The sequence below is a fragment of the Onychomys torridus genome, chromosome 2 (assembly GCF_903995425.1).
Source record: "Onychomys torridus chromosome 2, mOncTor1.1, whole genome shotgun sequence".
Taxonomy (NCBI): Eukaryota; Metazoa; Chordata; class Mammalia; order Rodentia; family Cricetidae; genus Onychomys; species Onychomys torridus.
The window spans coordinates 60,927,159-60,952,918 of NC_050444.1; positions in this window are offsets into that span (position 1 = coordinate 60,927,159).

Consider the following 25,760-nt stretch of genomic DNA (forward strand, 5'->3'; position numbering starts at 1 on the left):
AGGTCCGGAGAGCTTTTGCTCTTCTGAAAGAGCAAAAGGGAAAGACTGGCCTCCTTGACTGAATAAGCAAGGGAATGAACTGTCTTCTGCCTGCTGCATCCCTTCTCAAGACAGATAACTGTGGCCGGAAACACCAGCTATTCTGAAAATATGCACTTTTTTTTTTTTTTTTTTAAGAAATCATGGCCCCTGGATAAAACATCAACTCCCACGAATTCGTCAGTGTCATCAGAAAACATGACCACAAAATTATTTTATGTAAAGAATATGATTATTTAACCAAAGTTGAGCTCTTTAAAATACAAGCCTCCTTGAAGCTTATCTAAACCTTCTATGATGAAAAAACTTGTGTTGTTTAGAAAATATATACAATCTGAACAGGAACAGCAACTGAATCCACAGACTGACTGGAAATCAAACAAATGCATCACACCACTTCTGTGACTTACTGAAAACCAGAGACCCCACAGGAGTCTGGATTTAGAAAGACTGTCTATGAAGTCTGGCAAGAAGTGTTTTTCTACTGATAATCAGGTTTGAGGAAAAAGTGCTGCCGGGTAGCTCATCTCAAGATTAAATGGATCAGGATCAGATAAAAGTTTCAAAATGTGTTTCTCTCTTTTCCATTTGATCTTCTCTCTGAAAATATTTGACTTAAAAAACAAACATACTGCACATGTGCTGTTTTCTAGGAACAGACAGACAAATGATAATCAGGGGGTTGGTAACTTCTGTTTGTTTATACACATGCACACAGGGGACTAAGACATGTCCTCCATTTTTACAATACATCAAATGTATGCTCAAGAGTGTGATTGTTCTACTCTTCCTAGTGAAATAAGGCTGATGACTGGGTTTTACATTACACCTCAAACACATAGGAAATTATCACTGTACTTTTGAGAACAGGTGAAGGTACAGATAATGTTGTCACCAGTAAATCAAATTATAACACCTTAAATAACTGCAGTGGTGTTGGATAATATAGAACACAAGTCAAATACCCCAAAATGATATAATAATTTAAGAAATAGTTCATCATTTATCAAAATAGTTTTTCTCAACTTTTCTCTACAGCACACATACACACACTATAACACATTCTTGAGGGGATACATTTGGTTGTTTAGCAAAGCATGACGTGATGACCTTTGGTTAGACATCAGCCATAAAACAGTGTCATCTGAATGTCAATAGCAAATAAGCAATGAATTTAAGACTACAATCCATAATCCCTTAAAGCTTTATTTGTGAGGCTCTTTAGAACTCACTCAGAAGCTCACTGAGCAGCTAGCCTGGAATAAACATCACAGGAGCAGAAATGACTGTAAAGACTCTGTCTCAACAAGGTAAAGGGGAAATCCAACTCTTAAGAGCTGTCCTATGACCTCCACACTTGCCTTGTGACACACACAGTCAACGCACACACACACACACACACACACACACACACACACACACACACAGCCAATAGATAAATAAATGAATAAATAAATTTATAAGTGAAGAAAATTTGTAAGGGAGCAGATGAAGCCCTGAGTGAGTGAAGTCCTGAGCAAGTGTATATTGTTGACATGGACTTAGCCATGACAAATCCATGTCCTTGGACTTACAGGTAATTAGCAAAGCTATTCCCCATATGGGAAAAGGTAAAGTTTTCCTTGGGGTCCAAGGCAGTGACAAGTATGTTATAAAATTAGCAACTCTAGCTTCCTCCTCCTAGAGGTTTACAACCTGAGACTGCTTGCCTACAGACTCATCCTACCTAGATAAACTTGCCTCTCCTTTGTGCTATACATACTAACCACATGGGGGTTCCAGGTTGCTAGAGGTAGTAAGTGTGGCTCCAACAGGGTATACCCCAACACCTGACCCTAGCTTTTCTGTACATGTATCTATGCATCTCTCTTTTTTTCATTCCCTCTATGACCCTAGTTAGAGTTTGGGGACTCAGGCCTCACTTGTCATTATGCATAATGATGTGGTGAATCCAATTAGAAAATCAGGACTATTATATTATTCTTCTTTCCTGTTGGTTACCAGAGCAACCATTCATCTAGAAGAAACTCCCATTGAGGGAAGAGGTATATCAACTTTCTTCCACCCTTCCTTCCTTCCTTCCTGCCATCCATCTCCTTCCCTCCCTCCTTCCCTCCTTTCTTATCTTTCTTGTCTCTAATCTCAAATTGAAAATGACTAAATGGCACAAAAATAACATGTCTTAGCTCCAAAAGGAAGAAGGGAAATCCATAGGTCTGCAGAGCCAAGTTCAAGACTGATCACAGCTTTGAAATTCCAGGGTGTACATATAATACATACAACTATAGACACATTTATATTTAGTCTGTGACACAGATTTCACTGACACTTTTTCCTATGTATACTCCTCTCACAGATACTTCATAAGGACAATTTTTAAGCTCAAATCAGGACAGGTGAAAGTAGAACCATCCCAGGCATGTCTTGCTTAATATTAGCCAACTCTGCAAAAGTTAAATGGCCCACAAGAGAAAAAAAATAGCTGATATCCCCTTCTATGAAGTTCAGAGTGGGAAAGCTGTATTCAATTATAATACTATTATGAACCAGTCTCCTCAAACATAACCAAATGAAAGTAAATTGGTTACATAAATGAACCTAATTGTTACTCTTATAATGCAACATGACCAGCTTAGAATGGCTGCACGGGCCTCTTAACCCAACACCCAGAAGCCTGAGGCAGGAGAGCTGTACATTCCAGGTGAGCCTCTGTTACATAGGATGACTATATGTCATCAAACCAAGAACACAATTTGCAATAACAAGAAGAAAATATTCAACAGCTCCTAGATATGACTGGGGGAAATGTAGAAATTATTCAGTAAAATGCTAGCCAATCTACTTCTTGAGTTACTCATTTAATCAAGTTAGAAATCTAATGAAGGAAGAAGATTGAGATGACACCATCTCCACAGCATCTTATTTCAAATACTTCAAGATCATATGAGCTAAGAAAAATAACCATGTCAGACAAGCTATTGTTGTACTTGCATTTGCTAGACACAAATCTTTCTTTTTTTACACTACTTTCTTCATATTTAAGATTTTTTTTTAATTTATTTTACATACATCTCATCCCTCCTTCCACTCCCCGAAACCTTCCCCTGCCTGGCCCCACCCGTCACCCATCCGCTCCTCTGAAACTGGTACATTCAGCTGAAGTAGGACCAAGTCCTCCCCCCTGCATCAAGGCTGAGCAAGGAGTCCCCCCGTAGGTAGTGGGCTCCAGAAAGCCAGATCATTCTCCAGGGATAGATCCTGATCCCACTGCTAGGGGCTCTCAAATAAACCAAACTACACAAGCATCTCACTTATACAGAGGGCCTAGGCGGGTCCCATGCACATTCCACAGCTGTCTTATCCCTGCTTTTTACCATAAGTGGAGTCCAGATCCAGTATCTGTTATCAGAGCCTTTCTGATCAGTGCTTAGTATGGAAGGCTTCTTGAACACTAGAGGTAAGAAAATGCTGAGTGTTTAGGACAAAATGTTGTGAATGAAAATATAATTTCAAAAGGAAAAATCACTCTTTTAACAGCAGTGAAATAGTTGCTTAAGGAAAGAGAGTTTTAAATACAACACATATCATATTATAAATAGTGTATATGTCTCTCATGGTACAATAAGTAAGAGAAAAATGATTATTCAAAAGAAAGAAGAAAATTGGAAGTATGAAACCCTTGAGTCTGAAAAGAGAGATGAAATTCACAGCCCAGATAAATAGATGACAATTCAATAAAAAGGGGGATTTTATCTTCCATTAGAAAAGAAGATAATGTAATCAGAGACATAGCAATTTGTTTATGTACGGCAGAAATACGAGACAGCTCCTCTGGGTGGCATTCATTTCATGAACAAAGAATTATATCGTCTGTGAAGGGGAAAGGATGTATTTTTTTTCTTTTTTTTATTATTTTTATATTTGTGTTTTAATTTTACATATCAGCCATGGGTTCCCCTGTCCTCCCTCCTCCCGTCTCCACCCCCACTTTCCCCCCATCCCCTCCCCTCCATTCCCATGTCCTCTAGGGCCAAGACTCCCCTGGGGATTCAGCTCAACCTGGTAGATTCAGTACAGGCAGGTCCAGTCCCCTCCTTCCAGGCTGAGCAAAGTGTCCCTGCATAGGCTCCAGGTTCCAAACAGCCAGCTCATGCACTAAGGACAGGTCCCGGTCCCACAGCCTGGGTGCCTCCCAAACAGTTAAAGTTATTCAACTGTCTCACTTATCCAGAGGGCCTGATCCAGCTGGGGGCTCCACAGCCTTTGGTTCATCATTCATGTGCTTCCATTCGTTTGGCTATTTGTCCCTGTGCTTTTCCAATCTTGGGCTCAACATTTCACGCTCTTACAGTCCCTCCTCTTTGTGGACAATTGGACACCTGGAGGAAAGGGTGTATTTTTAAGAAGATTATAAAAAAAAATCACACAGAAAAATAAGAAGGCATGCAAGGGAGAATGAAGTCACTAAGGACAGCTGACTGACTTTCCCCAAAGCTTTCTCCTCCCTAAAAACAATGAAAGCATGAAGCATGAGGTATAGTGATTCAGCTCAGCAGTAGAGTGCATGCCTATGGTGTGCAAAGTTCTCTGTTGCAATCCCTACACTGGTGAGGGAGTTAGGAGAGAGAGAGCAAGAGAGAGAGAGAGAGAGAGAGAGAATCCAGAAGCTGAAACACTGGAAGGTGATCGCTCACGATAACAGTTGCATTATAATTAGAACACTATAAACAAAATACATGAACTATATTGTTTTAACTGGCCAAGCCTCTTCCAAATCTCCTTGGCTCACAAGTATCCTTGCAAACTAATGGCCCCACAGTGACAGTGGAAGCAGACATCTTAGCAGTCACAGAATGTGGTGGAGTATTTTGAAAGATTCTATTTGCAAAGATTTTTCTTGACTGATGTGACTCAGAGCTTATCCAATATAGTATTTTTTAAATGAGGTCTTTAAATATATATAGCCTACCACTTCTAACAGTTTCCTGAAAATTAGAATATGCTACCCAGAAAGGTAAAAAAAAAAAAATTAGCTTTTCAGCCTACAGACTTTAACATTCCATGTGTTTATGATTTTGTGTACCGCAGTATCATTCACTGAAGAAGAAAATACAGAAAGAGTTGTCTTGTCTTTAACTGGCTTAATTTAACACCCTGTGAAATCATTGGTAGAAGAGTCTTGGAAGTGAAAGTCCCTGAGAGAAAGAGCCAAAGGACTCAGCATGCTTGTACAGAAGGTGCCAGCTCAGTATCTCCAGCAACAGAGAACACAAGGCAGCAGCTACTGGTGCCACTTATTTTGATAACACAGGCATCTCTGGTAAGCATACCGAAAGGATTTTCTCTTTAGCAAAAGGAAGAAATCTTGTCTTCAGTGGTTTGGGGGATTAAAATGGATTCCTCATAAATGGGTAGTTAATATTTCTTTCAAAAACTTGGGAGAATCAAAGCATTGTAACAGAGCTATCACATGGGGAGTGAGGAGGAGAGATTACCTTTATATACCATCATCAGCAGAAGCTAGACCTGCAAGGCCAGGGGTGCCACTAGACCTTAAAGGCCAGGGGTGCTGCTAGACCTGAAAGTTTAGGGGTGCCACTAGACCTGCAAGGCCAGGGGTGCTGCTAGACCTGCAAGGCCGGGATGTTGGAGTTCAATCTCAGTTTCACATGGAGAAACTGGTACAGAAAAAATCTTAATGTCATTTGCTCAGGGAAAAACTGTCAAGGACTCTGATTCCCATTGCAATGATCCAACAACATGCTAATTTCAAGCCAATGGAATTTCATAAAGCAAACTGAACTAAATTATGTTTATTTATAGCATTCATACTTATGTTAATCTGAAAGTCAGTCTACTACATTAAAAAAAACAATTTGATTACAAACTTTAGTCATTGTACATCTTACATGTTTTATTTTTCTTAAATTACTGTAGGTATTCTCCTCAGAGCTCTGTGAAAGTAAGTTCCTATTTTCTCTTGTATTTCTTGCATGTCAACATCCCATAAATGTGATATGGAATGGTCAAACTTACATTGCTACCTGGAGTACATGTCTTATTTCACAGAAGTATAAATACTAGTGACTGACTGCATGTTCAGAAATGTCACTGTCTTGTTACTTTGACAATAGTTCACAAGGATTTTTTTTTGTTATTTATTATATTTGTGTTTTAATTTTACACATTAGCCATGGTTTCCCCTATCCTCCCTGCTCCCGTCCCCAACCCCACCTTCCCCCAGCCTCTCCCCTCCATTCCCATCTCCTCCAGGGCCAAGACTCCCCTGGGGATTTATTTAAACCTGGTGGATTCAGTACAGGCAGGTCCAGTCCCCTCCTTCCAGGCTGAGCAGTGTCCCTGTGTAAGCCCCAGGTTCCAAACAGCCAGCTCATGCACTGAGGACAGGTCTGGGTCCCACAGCCTGGGTGCCTCCCAAATAGTTCAAGCTATTCAGTTGTCTCACTTATCCAGAGGGCCTGATCCAGGTGGGGACTCCTCAGCTTTTTGTTCATAATTCATGTGTTTCCATTAGTTTGGCTATTTGTCCCTGTGCTTTTTCCAATCTTGGTCTCAACAGTTCCCACTCTTACAATGCCTCCTCTTTCTCAACAATTGGACTCCTGGAGCTCCACCTGGGGCCTGGCTGAGGATTTCTGCATCCACTTCCATCAGTTATTGGATGAGAGTTCTAGCATGACAGTTAGAGTGTTTGGCCATCCAATCACCAGACTAGATCAGTTCAGGCTTTGTCTCGACTATTGCTAGTAGTCTACAGTGGATGTATCATTGTGGATTTCTGGGGACCTCTCAAGCACTCTGCCTATTCCTGTTCTCATGTGGTCTTCATTTATCATGGTCTGTTATTCCTTGTTCTCCCTTTCTGAGATCTACATGAACAACCTGGACGACAGTGGGAGTAATGAAGGGCAACGTTTGAGGGAAAGAAAGCTTAGGGGAGCAGGAGATCCCAGCTGGATCAAGAACACAATGACTTATTTTATTGTACTTTTTTCCTTAAAACTAAAGACAATTATTTTCAAACAGTGTCTTTTATAAATGTATGTACATTTGCTTATTTCTTTTTAATATTTTAGACTTTATGTCAGCTATTATTGAAAAGCAATGGCTTTTCAGTATATCAACTACATGAGTATAAAAATGTTGTTTTGTGACAATATAATAAAAGAGAACATATTCACAGTTTATGTTATAAAATTAAAAAAACAACCTTTTGGGGAATATACCAAAGCAGCGTTTACTCACATCTATTCTCATACCATCATAGAACATTTTCCTACAATTATTTTTGGTAAAAATGTAATTTAATACTGTATTATGTCTTTGATGTAGAAGAGTTTCCAGTTACTGAATTCTATTGCTTTATCTTCCAACAGAACTGGGTGTAAAAAGGTAAATGTACCATCATTTAATTTCAATATTTCAAACGCTAAATGGACAATTACAATTTTGACCAAATGATTAAATTTTGCTTCAGTTTCTCTTTGATGGAAATTTTATTAATTACCTTCATAAATTCCAAATTCTTTTCTGTGAAATAACCCAGTATCTTTCTTCTACTTCTCATTTGAAAGGCATTGGGATACATTAGATTGTGGAAAAATTAGCTCTTTTAGTCCAGTTTTTAAAACCATGAAATCCGACATTTGAACCAAATGATTAATACTTAAAATGTGAGAACTGAATCTTTGGGATGAAATTATCTTTTAGATATATTACTTGCATAATGTTCTTTGCTTAACTCATCATGAGTCACTTTTAAATATATTTGAAAACTGGCCAAGTGTCCAGTATATTAACTAGCAACTGAAACTGCCACAATGCAGAAAAATGCATTTCTAATCCATTATTGATTAACTAAATCCTGTCCCGAGAGATACCAAAGTTCTTGAGATGTATTCATCTGTAGTAGGGAGAGCTGCTTTGGCAGAAGTGTTGTGGTGTCCCTTGTAGTGATACTCTGGGTCAGGCTGTGGATGTGTCCTCAGTAGATTTGTCACTTCTTTAGTAAGAACATTTAATAACGTTCTATGTTCTTCACTGAATTAGGCACTTAGGTAGGTCCTTGAATGTTTACTGTACCAAGATATGTAAGAGAAAAGCTGAGGATGTCAATATAAGAAATACAGCGAGTCTCACAGGGGAGATGAGCAATAATGTGGAGCATTATCAAAGAGAAAAGGTGAGTCATGTTCTACACCCCTTTTCACTTCCCTACCCACTGAGATCAGCACCAGGGGTCATCAGACCTCTTTAAAAAATACTCTATACAACATCTTTCCCTGCTAAGAAATGACATATGTTAAGAACACAGACACATATTTACTTGTTTTCCTCAAGAAACATGGAAATATAACAAAACACCAGAAATACAGAAAATAGCTATCTCCATGTGTAAACAGAACCAGAGTAGGAGCAGGGCTTTCCTGCACACAAAATTTTATAGAATTTAACACCTGGATTATGTAATTATATTACTCAATTTGTAAAATTACAACAGCAATTTGTAAGTGTGCATTAATAAAGGTAAAAGCATGTGGGGATCTTGACGAAGTGGCAAGATTGCTGTGGTTGCCCAGAAATACAATCTATTTCTATTACAATATACTTTACTATGTTCCCACAGCCATCCAACCTCAGGACACAGGTGTCTGGGAAAATATAATAGTTATGATTCATTTAGGGCATTTTATACCAAGACACACAATAATGTTTCATTGAAGACAATCAGCAAGTATAAAGGGTTTCTATTATCACCCATTTCTCATCCTTTTTGGAGGGGGCGAGTATATCAAGTGGAAGACAACATGTCAGTTTCGAGAATGGATTCTAGGAGGCTTCATTTACTAGGAACATAGGCTGCTATCCTGTAAATCCAGGGAAACAATTCAAAAGTGTTCACAGAGAAACGGTGACTTTCTTTCCTAAAGAATCAGTCCAAGTGCTGTATACAGACAGCACTTATATGCAGCTGACTCCCACTCCTGAACTCTTGCAGACAAAAACCACTCTAACATTCTCCCATAGATATTGTCGAAATTTTACATTCCTAAACGCAGTGCATAGTCACCCCTAAAACAGAATAGAACCTCAAGAAGAGAGTCTCTCTGCTGGAATATGGACATACATATGAAAGTCTGTCATACAAAAATATGTAAATACACAAATCAGTTATTCCTTGTAGCCAAAATCAAACTTCAGATTCAATTCATCCTCTTATTCTATGCTCAAACTAAGATTCTGAGGTACTAACCAACACGGAGATCAGAAAGCACATGAGACAAACAATAGTGGGTGAAGCCAAATCATATTAGTAACCCAAAACATACTAGGGGGAGGGGGAGGGGTCTGGGTGAGAGTCTATGACAATTAAGTCCTCAGACTAAAGAATAAGTCCAATGGGTATTTGGGTCTGTCTCCACTCATGTTAATAATTTCCTCTTCCTAACACTGGTGTTTAATTTTACATACTAACTTGACTGGGCTAAGAGATCCCAAAATATCTGGTAAAACGTTTTTAAGTGTGACTAAGAGGGTTTTCTGGGAGGGATAAAGTTTAAAAAGACAGATTGACTGAGGATCATGATGCCAGTGCAGAAGGGCATTATCCAATCAAATGAGGGCTCAGGTGGAACAAAGTGTAGAGGGAAGTTGTGTTTACTCTCTTATTGGAAGAGCCATCCACTCTCTTGGCCAAGGAAACCAATGTTATTGGTTTACAAGCTTTTGGATTCTTGCTACAGCCTCTTCAGACCTAGAAATGAATATAACTAACAATTTCCCCAGTTCTAGAGATGACATGTTGCAGTTAATGAGCTCTCCTCTACTCTCTCCCCTCTTCCCCTCTCCTCTCCTAGACTCTCCCCTCTCCCCTCCTTCATCCTTTCTTTGTCCTCCCTTATTTTCTCTCTCTATCCTTCTCTGTTTCTCTCTCTAGATATCTCTATCTCCTTTTCTTTAGAGAAACACAATTAACATACTGCTGTATAGTAACTACTAAAAAGGGAAAAAAACACAGTGGAATGAGATGTCATTTCTTATTACTGCCATGGGGTAAAGATGTACAAAATACTATTATAAATGATCTGCATAATACGAGATCTGCCAGCATACACTGGGGTGTGAGTAGTCAAGAGGCAGTCTGAAACATGTTGTTTCAAAATATTTCATACAAAAGTCATAAGTTCAATAGCAATGAAATTTAAATATTATCAGCATACATAATGTAATGTGTTAATTAATCATAACACAAAGCAGCACTATTCATCACTGAAGGAAGTCAGGACAAGAACTCAAACAATTCAGGAATCTGGAGGCAGGAGCTTATGCAGAGACCATGGAGGAGTGTGACATACTGGCTTGCTACTCATGGCTTGCTCACTCTGTTTTTTTTATTATAGACCCAGGACCACCAACCCAGGGATGGCACCACCTACATTGGGCTGGGCCCTGCCCTATCCATCTCTTATTAAGAAAATGCCCTACATACCTGCCTACAACCAAAGTTTATGGAGGCATTTCCATAATTGAGGTTCCCTCCTCTCAGATGATTTTAACTTGTGTCAAGTTGACACAAAACTATCCAGCACAGAGGATGCACTGCTCTTGCAGAGGACTCAGGTTTAGTTCCCAGTATCCACATGGCAACTAGGAACCATCTGTAACTCCAGTTCCAGGGGATCTGATTTCCTATTCTGACTTCCATGGGCACTGCACTGCACACACATGGTGCACAGACGTACATGTAGACAAAACACTTATATAGGTAAGATAAATAAACAAACAAAAAAACAAACAAATAAATAAATAAATAAATAAATCTTTTTAAAACATGCATAGAGAATTTGAGCACTAACACCTCATGTTAATGTTGTTCTGAAAGCTTTCCTTGTCTTTACAACAAAAGTGCCTCATGGGGACTTCTCCTAATCTTTTCTCTAGCAAACAGCACTCCTAGTTTTCTCTGTGCATTCAGTACCAGGCATATTGAACTATTGACATTTCCTCAGACACCCAGCTTCTCATCTCCAGATTTAGTCAATCAACTTTAATAGAATAAAATAAAATTTTTATATGGAACATGATGATTCACACAGGCAAAATGAAATGATGTGAATTTTTAGGCCTTACTATATAAATGGATTACTTTCTTTTCATATATGCTACATTTTAATTGTCTTCTAGATAAAGAAAGCACAAAGGAAAGAAAGACTGGCTGTTTTTCACAATTAGAAAACACAAGAGATCCACATCTGGTGGGTAAGATACAGAAGAACCCTGTAAAATAAAGTGGTCTGTATACAAATCATGTCTCTTTAAAATGCTTTTGTAACATAAAAGAAGTTATATAATACATTCTGTTGAGCTATTATTGTCTCAGCTTTCACAAGCTCCAAAATGAGTCATCATGGACATCCAAACAGCAATGATGAGAATCTTTGCTAAGCTGGAAATAGTCCCAGGGCAAAGTAAGGGTCACAGATGGCCAAGAAAGACTCTAGATTCTGAAATTCGGTATTCTCCTTGGTAATAATCCTAAAAATGTCCCTGCATTTGAGTAGATCTGAGACTCATCCACAGGCAGAGATCAAGGAACATTTAAGACTGGAGAGAGGACTGTTTGGGGAAGCCACAGATCTGAAGGAGGACTGCAACAGTAGAGGAGACAGCTTCCTGTGAACTTACAAAAGTGTCTGAGACATGATATATTTCTGATGCCAAACAGGGGCAACAGTACAGCCTTTCCCAATGATGAGTTTTCATTATTAAACTCCCTTTCTAAAGCATCATAATATAAACAAACTACTCTGGAGATATAGGAAGAAATAACATAATTTAGAATGGGTATTTTTAGGATAACTAAAATAACCCTAAATCTACAAATAAAGGCTTTTAAAAATAATGCCAAATATTGGTGGCTTAGGTAATAAAGACATATGTGATAATTCATTGCTTAAAATCAACTTATTATGCCAGGAGGTGGTGGCGCACACCTTTAATCCCAGCACTCGGGAGGCAGAGGCACGTGGATCTCTGTGAGTTCGAGACCAGCCTGGTCTACAGAGTGAGTTCCAGGAAAGGCACAAAGCTACACAGAGAAACTCTGTCTTGAAAAACCAAAAAAAAAAAAAAAAAAAGAATCAACTTATTGCATAGCTACCATTAACCTCATTTTGCAAAGAAAAGATCTGACATAAAAAGAGGTTGAATAATTTTTCACATAATCAGCTAAAAGAAATCCAATTAAAACTATTAAATATCTTAAACTCTACATTTTCAGTAGCTATGTCTACCTCACATTTGAAATTAGTTCAGTTCCACATATACTTTATTTTTTTTTATTTTTTTCTAGATTTATGTATTTATTATGTATACAGTGCTCTGCCAGCATGTATGCCTGCAAGCCAGAAGAGGACACCAGATCTCATTAAGGAGGTTGTGAGCTACCATGTGGTTTCTGGGAATTGAACTTGGGACCTCTGGAGGAGCAATAAGTGCTCTTAACCATTGAGCCATCTCTCCAGCCCCCTACTTTATTTCTATAATAGTTCTTCATGCATTACTCAGAGTAAGATTGTTTTCTTTATTTTCAGATCTCAACAACGACATTGACTGACCCTTCAGGTCCCTGTTCCACCATTTATTGTGCTTTATTTCAAGGGTTCTACAGAAGGGAAACTAAAGTAGAAACATATGGAGGTGACCCTTTAGAAAGGAACACATTTTCCATGGACCATGGTCAGCTCTATGTCCCTACCTGACATCAAATGACTGAAGAAGAGGTATCTTTAAGCCCAGAAAAAAAGAAAAAGAAAAAAAAATCAAGAAATACACATTTCTGTTGCAGGAGGCTGCCCATGGAAAAGTTAAAAGGAAATCTTCCAAAATGACACCATCTTTCCACATTGTTATTCATTGAGAATCTCTCTCTTTTATGAAAAATTCATTTCATGCTTGTCTACTTTGGTAAATCACAAAATTGAGTATAAAACTGGTTAAAAATGAGAGTGATCACAAAGAAACTAAAGGCATTTGATGTTGATAATCAGTAGCTGGCATTTGCCCAGATGCTAACATAATCTAATTCCAGTTCATGCTCATAAACTGTGCTGTTCCTCTTCAAATGGGTGTTCATTTCTTGAAAGCTGTTATTGTCCTTAAATGCAAAATATTGAAGTTTTTTTTAAAAAATGTAGGCAAAATCCATTATATGTACTATTGTGAACTATATTCCTTCATACAAACTAGGAGATATATCACAAAGTGTTAGAGAAAAATTTGTGTTTCTCAGATCTATTATAACTACTGAATCCTAGTGCCTTAGCAACCACTCAAAACATGATGTATTACCTGAAGAGTTGTTTACGAACCCCCCACAGAACAGATAGAATGTTCCAAAAAGAGAGATAAATGGAAAGTTTATTGAGTTTCATAAATGTTAAATTGTAATAAAATTCTCATTCAGATGAATTTATATTCATATTCAGCAATATAAGAAATGTATCTTGCCATTTATGATTGTTATATTGTAATAAATGAGCCATCAAACATTTTCTTATTCATAAAACTTTGTATGCATCCTTAATGGCATCATTAGGAAGATCACTGTGGTGTACTAATTGTAAATAACATTTCAAATTAAAACCTGGGAAATGGATTTTGTAAGTTGTCAGAAAAGATATGAATCCACAATCTAAAAGAGAGAGAGACACACAGAGAGGGGAACGCAGAGACAAATGTTAAATTTAGAAAAATAGTACTAGGGTTTTTATTGTTTTACTTTGGATTTGGTTAATAGCATACTATGTCCATTAATACAATACCATCCAGGGTACATGCTATGATTTCTTTTTTTTTTTTAATTTTTACAGGAATGTGAATTGAATTTTGAGTTGTAGGTATTTCATTTTGTTTTGTTTTTTAAAACATGAAATAAAAATATATAGTACATTGATAGAATGATATCCCATTCATTGATTTAAAAATAACACATTGTCTGTGACCTTTGAGAAATAACTGAAAAATCTCAGAAGCTCAATATAGCTGCCTTCAAAATTAAGGATGAGAAAGCCATAGAGATATTGTCTTACTGATGTAACACTTTACACATATGACATGGCAGTGAAACTGTGGTGTTCTGGGTGACTTTCTATCACCAATATCACCATCATCAGAAGCTACACTGTCTCTCACCTTTCCATCTGCCACATATTATTCAATTTCTGTTAATGTGGTATTAAAGCAGAAACCACTCTTACTTAAAACATTTGATAAGTACAAAGGTAATGAGAATTATAGCAATAAACCCAGGAGAAATCACGGAGGCTTTATGAACTTTAGTCTTGTTCAGTTAATATGTGACATGCATTTGAAAACTTCAAACAATACAATACTAACTCCAAAACTTGGAATATTGTAATTGAGATGAGTATAGCTGAAATAGTTGTGAAACTCTCAGAACTCTGGGCAAAAAAAAAAAAAAAAAAGACAAAATTTAATTCTACTCAAAGGAGCAGAGAGTAGTATATCTCTAGGCACATAAATGTTAATAGACACTCAATGATCAGAGAAGACAGAAAACCTTATCCCTGAATAATTTCTGGGAGTATTAATGGGAAGCAAATTAAATGAGGACTGATAATGAAATATAGGAATTACAAAGAGTAGGATGCTAAAGCCTTAACAGCATCAAGGTACTTATCTCAGCTGTAAACCCTGATGGGAGCTGTGATGGTGGATTCTGTAGATGCAGCTCAGTCTTCCAAGAGAAACATGCCTGTAGGTGGAAATCTCCTGACATGGATTCCTTTCATGGGAGAGGCTGAGAGAAACTGGAGAAAAGACCTATATATCGAGAACATGGTTTCCGTGTGAAACAATGAAAACCACTCTGTTGAAAGAAGAAGAAGATTAGAGGTAAGATTAGCAGACAGGCCGTGTGGGGACTCTTAGGAAGATTCCTTGACAAAGCAATTGTCTGGTTTTATGAGGAAGGAGATACTAATCCTTCCATAGAACATGCTTATTTGATATAAACATCCATAAAATACATGTGTTGGAGAAATTATTTCACCAGGAAAATTATGTGTCACTCTTTTCTGAGAGGGAAACACGTTATAGTATATATAAATGATGGAAACCAGAAGAAAATTCAATGTTGTCATTAAAGTTATTTCACAATGACAGTTGAGATCATTATAAAGATTACAATATTGGGCTTTGTGTTAAGATTGAGGCAAGTAAGAAAAACTGACAGTTTTGCTTATCTTACAGAAGCATTCCAATTCCAACATTTAATTTCTTTCCTTCATTTATTTTTGCCATCCCCCACATACAACCTAAGCCATTGCTTGCAGTATTTTCAGGTTACTGTGTTTGGTATTAATATTTTTGAACTCCAATTGCAAGACTGGTTTTAATTAATTCCCTTCCACCAATCTGTTAGTAGCTCTCAATTACCTCCCTTAAGAAAGAAAATGCAATGTAATTTCTGAGATTCTGATATGTTCACTAATGGGACACGCACACCTATAGACCTCGTTATTTTAAAGTACACTAGAGTTGAAAATGGATATTATTCTCCTACTTCTTGAAAGGAATGACCACATTCCCCCAGGGGCTATCTATCACAAGGTCTTCTGACTGTAAAATCCATATTCCTACCATGACTACACCTTGATATTTGCTTGTGTTCATTAGCTTACAACCCTGGGAGGATCAATATTTTTAATAGTAAGAATCAACGCTTGTGAAACCACTAGATCATGATTTTGAGAGCTCAAAATGCTTCCTACTTCATCTCTTTCAATCAAATCATCACCTCATCGCAAGGTCTGTTTCAACACGGGGGTACTTACTAGATGTGAGGGTAACTAGGAAGTTAGAAATTTGATCTCCTACCACCCAATTTAGTTTCTGTCCTGACTCTTAGCTCCATTATCTGTGTGCTCATTTATGTGTGTGTTCACACTGCTGAACTTGTGTGTATGTGCATGTGAAGGCCAGATTGATTGAAGGATCTCTTCACTATCACTCTCTGCCTTAATTTCCCAGACAGAATCTCTCATTGACCTGAGAATATTATACTGATTAGTCTTGACTGGCTGGCCAGGAAGCCCACAAGCTCAGTTATGACTCCACCTTCCCACTGCTGAGATTACAAATCCATGCTATTATATATGGCCTTTTATGTGTCCTGATGTGATCAACTCAGGTCTTCATGTCTGCACAGCTGGCATGTTACTGACTAATCCTCCTAAACCAATGGTTTACTAATTCGTATCCATACTGCTTGATGTACCCAATGTGGAATGCAATTCAAGTGCTGATGTGTTTATAATCAGAAATAAAGGAAGAAGTCTGCAGCGCAACAGTCTTCTGGTTCCAAGAAGATGTACATTAAAATCCAGTGTTTCATTAATTTGACCTGAACATCGCATCTAAATATCTTATTGAAAATACTTGAAAGTATCAGTGTAGTATTATCTGTAAGATTTCTGAAATGTTTTCTACTAAAGTATTAGTACTTTATCTTAGGGCCCTAAGGATAAGTAAAGAAAACAGCGTTCCACATTCATCCACCAGCCTTTGACACACTAAAATAGGGATAAAGCTCTGCTCCCAAGCACTATAAAATGGGGAGAATCAACTCTCCTAAGCTCTGGAGAGGGTACTCTTTCTTAAGTCATTTATGCATCTATTTTAGGGATTATAATTTCCAGTAATAAAACACAAATAGATGCAAAAGTCAACCAGTCATGCAAACCCACATCATTAAACAAAAGGATTTTTATATGAAGAGGCAAGGCAGAGATCATTGGTTGTATCAAGAATGTTCAACTGGCTATCTATCATTGGTTCTCAGGCAATGTTTCCTGCAAATGAAGAGCCACAGTCAAGTCACAATTATGATGAAGCAACCTTTCACCTATCCCTCAGATTGTCAGAAGAAAAGGTATAGGAAAAATCCCTCCTCTGCCACATAGAACCAGATGAGCGGTCTTTAGAGCTGCATACACTTAGTCTTTGTAGTTTATTATCTGAGAGGGATACTGGGAATTCTTAACCAAAAACTGACAAAGCAACAGAAATAAATAGCGATAGATTTTTCTCTGGCCTTTAGAACTGAGATGAAATGTGAAGAATGCTACATTTAAGTAAGTCAAGTTTTATGAGTTAGTTGTGGTTTCCTACAAATGGAAAAATGCATGTTTTCAAATTAAGTTGCACTTTAAATTTCCAATTTACCTATTTACTTTGGAGTGTTAGAGATCAATTCGAGGGCTATGTGAATACTAAGCAAGTGCTCGACCACTCAGCAACACCACTAGCAAGCTTAGCTGAAGCTGTGCTTTCAGCCCTCTCCTTCTAGCTTTGATATCTTGAGTATAGCTGCAGCCTTAAAATTTTATTGACAAATGTAAAACAGTCCTCTAAAGGGGCTTCCAGTTACCATTGTCTGAAAGAACTGTAAGTGGGGAACCTTAGTATCACTTCTGCCTTTTCTAGGTTTCTTCATGGGTATCCTGGATTTAATTGCCCAGATTCTCTTACCCATAAGTACTCATGAAGGCTCCATCTAAACCCCTTTGAAAATTCATGATTCTGTGCCTTAGTGTCAGGCACCATCAGTTCCCTGTGCCTAAATCCTGGCTTTTCATAATTCTTATCAACTGAAGAGTGGTAGCTGAGCAGCAAATATCTCCAAACTCATGATCCTGCTCACTCATCAGGATCTAAGTGTCCAATGTAACCACTAGAACCCCACTTTATTCTCTTAGAAATCAGATGTCCATTGAAGCAGATCTTTGACATGAACATGGCTATTGCCAATGCATGGAACTTATAATTTTGTGCATTCTTCCTTCAGTTGTGATTTTGTCGGTATCTCTGTTACAGATCCACTTCCTAATCAAATGCTTTAGCATTTGTGTCAATTAGTACTTGACATCTATTTTATTCAGTTCTTGAACCCTGAGATGAGCAATCTTTGATATCTACCATCTTTTAATGTGTGAGTAACACACTCAGATATTCTAGTAGCCTTTTGCCAATCTGCCAGGTAAAACCATAGTTTTTGATGCATAATTTAAAATCTCTGTGAATAAATAAAAGGAAAATATATTATGAAATGGAATACACTGATGACAAAACTTGGAGCTGAACTGCACAACCAGAAAAAGAAAAGATCAACTACAGAATGGGGAAAAATAAAAGGTCAATAATTGAATCTGTAACTTCACTCTGGTGTACTCACATAATAATATGCCATAAAAATAAAATATGTTTGCAAAAGTAGTGAAGAATTACAAATAATTTTGGCAGCAGAAAGAATGCATAGCAAAATCTGGTGACAATGATATACGATTTAGTCTCTGTCAGCTGAACAATTACAAACATTCATATATATGCTTCAAAATATATTTTATATGATAAATGTATATAATCTTACCTAATTGAAAAAATATAGATTATTGTTGTAAAATAAAATATCCAAGACAAATTGCTTTTCTAAGTAGTAAGATAACCATTTCTTTTATAGACTAAATAAAAGCAAGAAATCAGGTAAGGACACAGAGATGGCTTTCGGCATATTACTAAAACCCAGGAACCATTACATGACTGTACTCACTCTGAGATATTTTCAAAGACTTTATCCTTGTGACCTCTGTAATTCAAAGCTATGTATTCAGATCATGAAGAAGTATTTTTTGATTCCTGTACCTAGTTAAAAATCATATCTTAAATCCACTTTCACATCTGAATATTTTTTTTTGAGCTGAGAATCTAACCCAGGGCCTTGTGCTTGCTAGGCAAGCACTCTACCACTGAGCTAAATCCCCAACCCCTGAATATATTTTAATAATCACTTGTCTTCAAAGCTGTACCTTCGAAGGTTGCTCTTAATGTTTCTGCTGCTATATTTATGTTAACTTGATACAAGTTCTGGTTGTCTGGGAAGAAGAAACCTCATCCAGAAAATGTCTCCATAGGACTGGCCTTTAGAGAAGTGTGTAGGGCATTTTCTTGATTGAGGAATAGTGTAAAAGTGTCCAGCCAATTTTAGGTGATCTATCCCTGGGCAGGCAGTCCTAGTGTGTATTAGAAAACAAATTGAGCAAGCCATAGGGAACAAGCCAGTAAGCAGTACTTCTCCATGGTCTACATAATTTCCTGCCTCCAGTTTTCTGCCTCTAGTAATTTATTCCCTGATTTCCCTCAGTGATGTACTGTTGTCTGGAACTATAAGCTTAAATAAAAATTTCTTCCTCAAATTGCTTTTTGTTGTGGTATTTTATCACAGCAATAGAAACCGTAACTAATACAGAAATTGGTACCAGGTGGAGTATTCCTGAGACAGATCTGACTATGATTTTGAGGATTGCAGTGGCGTTGAACTTTGGGATGCAAAAACCATTGAGTACTCAGAACATAATGGGCAAATGTGGGATTGTAGAAGATAACAATGGTAAGAATAATGCAAATGATAGAGGACTGATTTGTGGAGTCTCAGAAGAAAGTATTATAGGCTCTAACAAAGGCATTTGAACAATATTTTGAATTAAGTAACTGTGGGTCAGGCCAGCTGGAGCAGAAAAATAAGCTGTTATTAGGAAGAGATCAGAAGTACTAAAATGAAACTTTTTCTTTTCTGGGACTGTTATTGCTGGTTAACTGAGCTGAGAAATCAGTTGTGATTAAGATGAGACTGGCATCATTGGGATGAAATCTTCTTGGAGTATTTCCTCAGGGTCAGCACATGAGGACCAAAGCTACATTGCATATGGCAACCAAACCTGGTAGTGTAAGAATCACACAATTGCACTGTTTTTGAAGCCATGAAGAGGTCATGAAGAAAAGTCAATGCTTTATGGGATAGCTCAGACCATTTTGGGTGGTGCCACCCATGGGCAGATGTTCCCTAGGTGTCTAAGAAACAGGCTGAGCAAGCCAGTAAACAGTACTTCTCTATGATCTCTGCTTCAGTTCCTGCCCCCAGGTACTAGCCCTGACTTCCCTCAGTGATGGACTACAAGCTGTCAATGGAAATAATCCTTTTCTTCCCCACATTGAGAATGAGGTCTGGCACCTGACATTGCCACGGTACTGACAGTAAACAATATGCACAAAACTGTGCATGCCCACATTTTCTCTTAAAATACTATTTTGACTGAGTTAGTGTTTAGTGACAAGTTTCCTATGCTTGGATATAACAAATTCTGAGAATATAAACAGAACATCTCTTTTATGCCTACAATGACAAGTAATTTGGAATCCTCTTCCCCTATTGCTTGAACATTCACTAAGAATTATCCTGAGTATTTATGCATGCATTTCAACTACCATAAGGAACTGTATAATGAAATGGAATATCTGTATGAAACATCTGTAAATTGGATTTATTGTGTTTAATGAAAACATTATATATGTATATGAGTAAATGATATTTTGTAAATTACTGTGTGCCGGAAACTTCCTGGCAAGCCCCAGTAGTTCCTGTGCTCTGTGCCTATCACTATCAGAGATTCTGACTCATCCAGGGAACGTTTACATGCAGAGTAGCACAAGGAAGCAAAGTGCTGTCACTCCCCTGATTAAAGGAATTGATTTGACTTTAGGAAGAGTGACTTTAATTAGCTGTGCAAATGCCATTAATTCCAATTAATCTTCTCGCACTGTCAAGACAAAAATCCTGGGAGAAGATAAATTGCAGCAAATCAATACAGCCCTTGTTTTTACCAGGAACAGGTGCTTGAGGAGAGAGGAATGTCATTAATGGGTGTCTATATCAAGAAGTATTTAAACAAGACAGTAACTCAATGTGAAAAGCTTTCAGATGATTTTGTGTATACTATTTATATATCCCTTAATTGCCTTCAATTGGATAGGAAGTGTTTGCATAGAGGTTTTTAAAATTATTATTATAATCCTATGGAACAATGCAAACTCAAGGCACCTTTGTAGTAAAGAAATACATACATGAAGCCAGGCGGTGGTGACACACGCCTTTAATCCCAGCACTCGGGAGGCAGAGGCAGGCAGACCTCTGTGAGTTCGAGACCAGCCTGCTCTCCAAAGCGAGTTCCAAGAAAGGTGCAAAGTTTCACAGAGAAATCCTATCTCAACCCCCCCCTACAAAAAAAGAAAAGAAAAGAAAAAAGAAATACATACATGAGTATAGTAGAATATTATTAGGAATCCTTTTATTGACTTTATTTTGCCAGTTGTGTTTGGTTTTGGTTATTGTAACTTGTTATAACATAATCAGTTGATATCCCTGGGAGGCTTTCTCAAGGGAAACAAGGGAGGAATGGATCTGGGGGAGAGAGGAGGTGGAAAGAGGGAATGGAAGGAAAAGAGGGAGGGCTAAACATAATAGAAGAATAAATAAAATTAATTAATTAAAAAGAAATATGTTTATATGTGTTATAATCTTCGTGTTAACATTATTTGGATCTAATACTAAGAAATATTTTCTTTTTATAATCCATTTTAATGCATATGGGTAGATGGAATTTCTTGTGTGCCACCCAGTCCTCAGCCACACAGACCCAAGTAAACACACAGAGGCTTATATTAATTAAAACTGTTTGGCCATTAGCTCAGGCTTTTCATTGACTAGCTTTTACATTTAAACTCAGCCCATTTCTCTTAATCTATATGTTGCCACTTGTTCCCTGGCTTTACCTGTGTGTCACTGCATGCTGCTCCCTGGACAGCAGCTAGTATCTCCTGACTCAGCCTTTCTCATCCCAGAATTCTCCTTGTCTGTTTATCCCGCCTATACTTCCTGCCTGGCTACTGGCCAATCAGCATTTTATCAACTCAGTATAAAAAAATCATCATCCCACAACACATATGGGTATTTTACTGCATGAACCTACATGCAACATATTTATGCTTAGTGCTCTTAGAGGCTAGCAGAGGATGTTAGATCCACTGGAAATGGAATTATGGATAGGTGTAAACCCTCATATGGGTGCTAGGAATGAAATACTGGTCATCTGGGAGATCAGAAAATGCTCTTAAACATTATGGCACTTATCCAGCCATAAGAAATGTATTCATGTTAATATGATAGCAATTATTAGTATTTGATGATCATAATCAAAGCCACAATAAAGTACCAATGATTGTAAAGAAATTTAAAGTAAAAAGAAAAAAAAAAATGCCATGTGCCAAATAGAGAGATTTTAAGTTTCAGTAAAGGATGTTAATTATTTTTCTAATTGCTGTGACCAATAACTTAACAAGAACAACTTGACTAAGGAATTTATATCAGTTTGTGGTTAGAAGGAATATTGCTCACTATAGTGTAGAATCCATGGGGCAGGAGCATATGGGTAGAACTAGAGAAACCAGGAAGCAGAAAAAAAGAATATTGGTTCTCAGCAGGTATTCTTCTTTATTTTTTTAACACCAGAACCTCAGAACCTGGAGGATTTTCACCCCATGTTTAAGGTGTGTCTTCCCTCTCCCACTACATATCTCTAGAAATGCAATCAATGATATACTCAAAAGTATGTCATTCTAGATTATTTTAAAAACAGGTTACTGGAAAATAAAAATTAATGATCACAAAATCTAACCAAGTAACCAAATACACATACATATGTACATACACATGCACATATATACACATAATCAAACACACAAATGTGCACTGCTACAAAATGTTCACAGTAAACAAACAAATATAATAAAAAAGTCTTAAATTGCATACATATCATATAATCTCAGCTTTGAGTTCAATTTTAACAAGCTTCTTTTCTCGTTCATTTTTATCCATCCAATTTGTTTCTTTCCATTAAAAAAATAAATATGCAAAATTCATGTGTCCCATTGTAAACTTTAAACTTGATGTTTGCTAATTCAGATTATCATGTTCTTTGGGGGAAAATATTGATCCATATGGGAAAAAATCTAAAATGCCTCCATCATGTATGAGTTTTGGTGAGTGTATATCATTTATTTTCCCTAATTTCTTTCCTCTCTGGTGCTTTGAGACATGGTGAGTGTGTTCATAGTTTCGTTGTATAGTACAGTGGCTAGATCCTAGTGTGCATTCCATGCACTGTAGTCAGACTTTTCTTGGGACTGCCAGCTCACAAATAATAACTTAAAAGTTATGAAATCTTTGTCTATAGCTTAGGCTTCTTCCTAACTAGCTCTTATAACTTAAATTAACTCATTTATTTTCGTCTATGTTCTATCCTATGACATTACATCTCTTCCATCTTGTCCCCCCTGTTTCCTTCCCATGTTTCTCCTGCATGCCTAGAATCCTCCTCCTCTCTCTTTTTTTCTCTCAGGAAATCCCACCTATAATTCCTGCCTACCTTTAGCCATTCCACTTTTTTTTAACACCAATCACAACAATACATCTTCAGACTGAGTGCAAATATCCCATAACATTTCCCCATTTTTGTATAAATAAAAAAGAAAGGTTTTAACTCTAACATTGTAAAACCATATACAATAAGAACAATTATCAGGTAAGATTTACATTAACAATGTCCAGTCCACTTGTATTTGGCAAATTCAGAGAAAGTACTGTATTATCTATCTTATCTTAATGAGTTAAATGTTTTATACCTAAACCAATTTCTATCATAACTTGTATTACCATTATAAAAGAATATATTTTTAGGCCTTAAAATATATTTTTAAATGAACAACTTAAGCTTTTATGTTTCTTAACCTTATATATTTTAGATCTCTTATGTCAGTTTCTTTTCTGAATTTGGTAACAAGGAAAATTGTAATTATAACACTCTCATTTTCAACTCCATCAGAGATCAAAGAAGGAAATAATATTACCTGAGTAAACAGGAAGAAGAGTAAACAACTCCTAAAATTATAAAAATGAGAAAAACAGATGACTAGCTGGAGAATTACCAAAGTTCATCTGCAACATTGGGACATCCATCTTCGGCCTACAGGCCTAAAATATCTCACAGACTTTTCTGTGAATCAGGAATTTTGAAGGACTGACCTACCTTGTCTTGGTAAAGTTCAGCAGTCACTTTCTTTTGGGTCCTGCTTGTCCAGTTAGGACACCATACTGTCAGCAGTTGAGGCAAGGGCAATGTCTTGTCCAGTGGCTAGCTTTGTCATGTTGAAAGAAAACTCCATATGGAGGTTCTTTGATGCCCATCAACCTTTTATTAAGTAAATTAGTGCTTCCAGAAGCAGACATGCCTTACTGTCATGAAAAGCCTTATGTTATTAAAACATTTTAAATGTCATATTCTGTAGGTCTTTGAAGTGTTTGAAGACTATCTATTTAAAATTATCTCTATTTGATCTTTAAAATATATCTAACATGAATATAAGTTTGATTGTTATAGATGACTAACTACTAACCTATTTTTCTTTCTTTTTTTTTTTTTTACTTCTAGATTTTTTTCGGAGGTTTTTTGTTTGTTTGTTTGTTTGTTGTTGTTGTTGTTGTTTTTCGAGACAGGGTTTCTCTGTGTAGCTTTGCGCCATTCCTGGAACTGGCTTTATAGACCAGGCTGGCCTCAAACTCACAGAGATCTGCCTGCCTCTGCCTCCCAAGTTCTGGGAATACAGGCATGTGCCACCACCGCCCAGCTCGGAGTTTTTTTTTAATTAAAATTTTTTCCGTTTTACATACCAACCCCAGTTTCCCCTCTCTCTCCTTCTCCTGCCTCCTCACCTCCCTCCCACTCTATCCCCATCCACTCCTCAGAGTGGGTAAGGCCTCCCATGGTAGTCAACATAAAGTCTGGCATACCAAATTGAAGAAGAGCCTAGCCACTCCCCATTATATCAAGACTGAGCCAGGTATCCCACCAGAGGGAATGGGCTCAAAAAAGCCAGTTCATGCTCCTGGGATAAGTCCTGATACCATTGCCAGGGACCCCACAAACAGATCAAGCCACACAACTGTCACCCATATCCAGCAGTCCTAGTTTGGTCCCATGCAGGTTCCCTCCCAAGCTGTCAGTCCAGAGTCAGTGAGTTACAACTAGCACCACTCAGCTGTCTCTGTGGGTTTTCCCATCATGATCTTGATCCCCTCATCCTCTTCTCTTTCTTCTTCTTCTTCTTCTTCTTCTTCTTCTTCTTCTTCTTCTTCTTCTTTTTGAATGCTGAATGCTGTTTATTAAAGGAGGGAGGAGGTCTTAAATACAGGCTTACAGCACAATGGGAGAACCCCAGAAGGCAGAAGTTTGCTTCTGATTTTTTTTTGAGCTGATTAAACCCCAGGCTTTGCACTTGCCAAGCACTGAGCTAAATCCCCACCCCCCACTTCTGATGTTTTACAATCTTGCATCTAAGCTGTTAACGCCCAATATGCTGGATACAAAGACAAGGAACATCCCTTAAGCATTCAGGAGGGTGGAATCTTGCAGGGAATTAGCAAAGGGAGGATATAAAAGTCAAGGTCAGCAAGCAAGGCAACAGTTACCCAAAACGGGGGCCAGGGCTCTACAGGTCCCCCCCTTTTACTAAAAAATGAGCTTCTGACTTAGGTTGCATGGGACGTCAGCAGGTCACCTTACCTGTAATGGAGACACCTGTCCAGGCCACATAGGCATTCTGTCTTAGGTTGGTGAGTGGCCCCCAGGAATTACCCATCTCTGAATACTCATTATCATACAGGCTCAATAGTGTGAGAGCTGCAGAGTTAACTGTTGCCAAAGATCTCTAAGTGGCACTGGGCTTTGAAT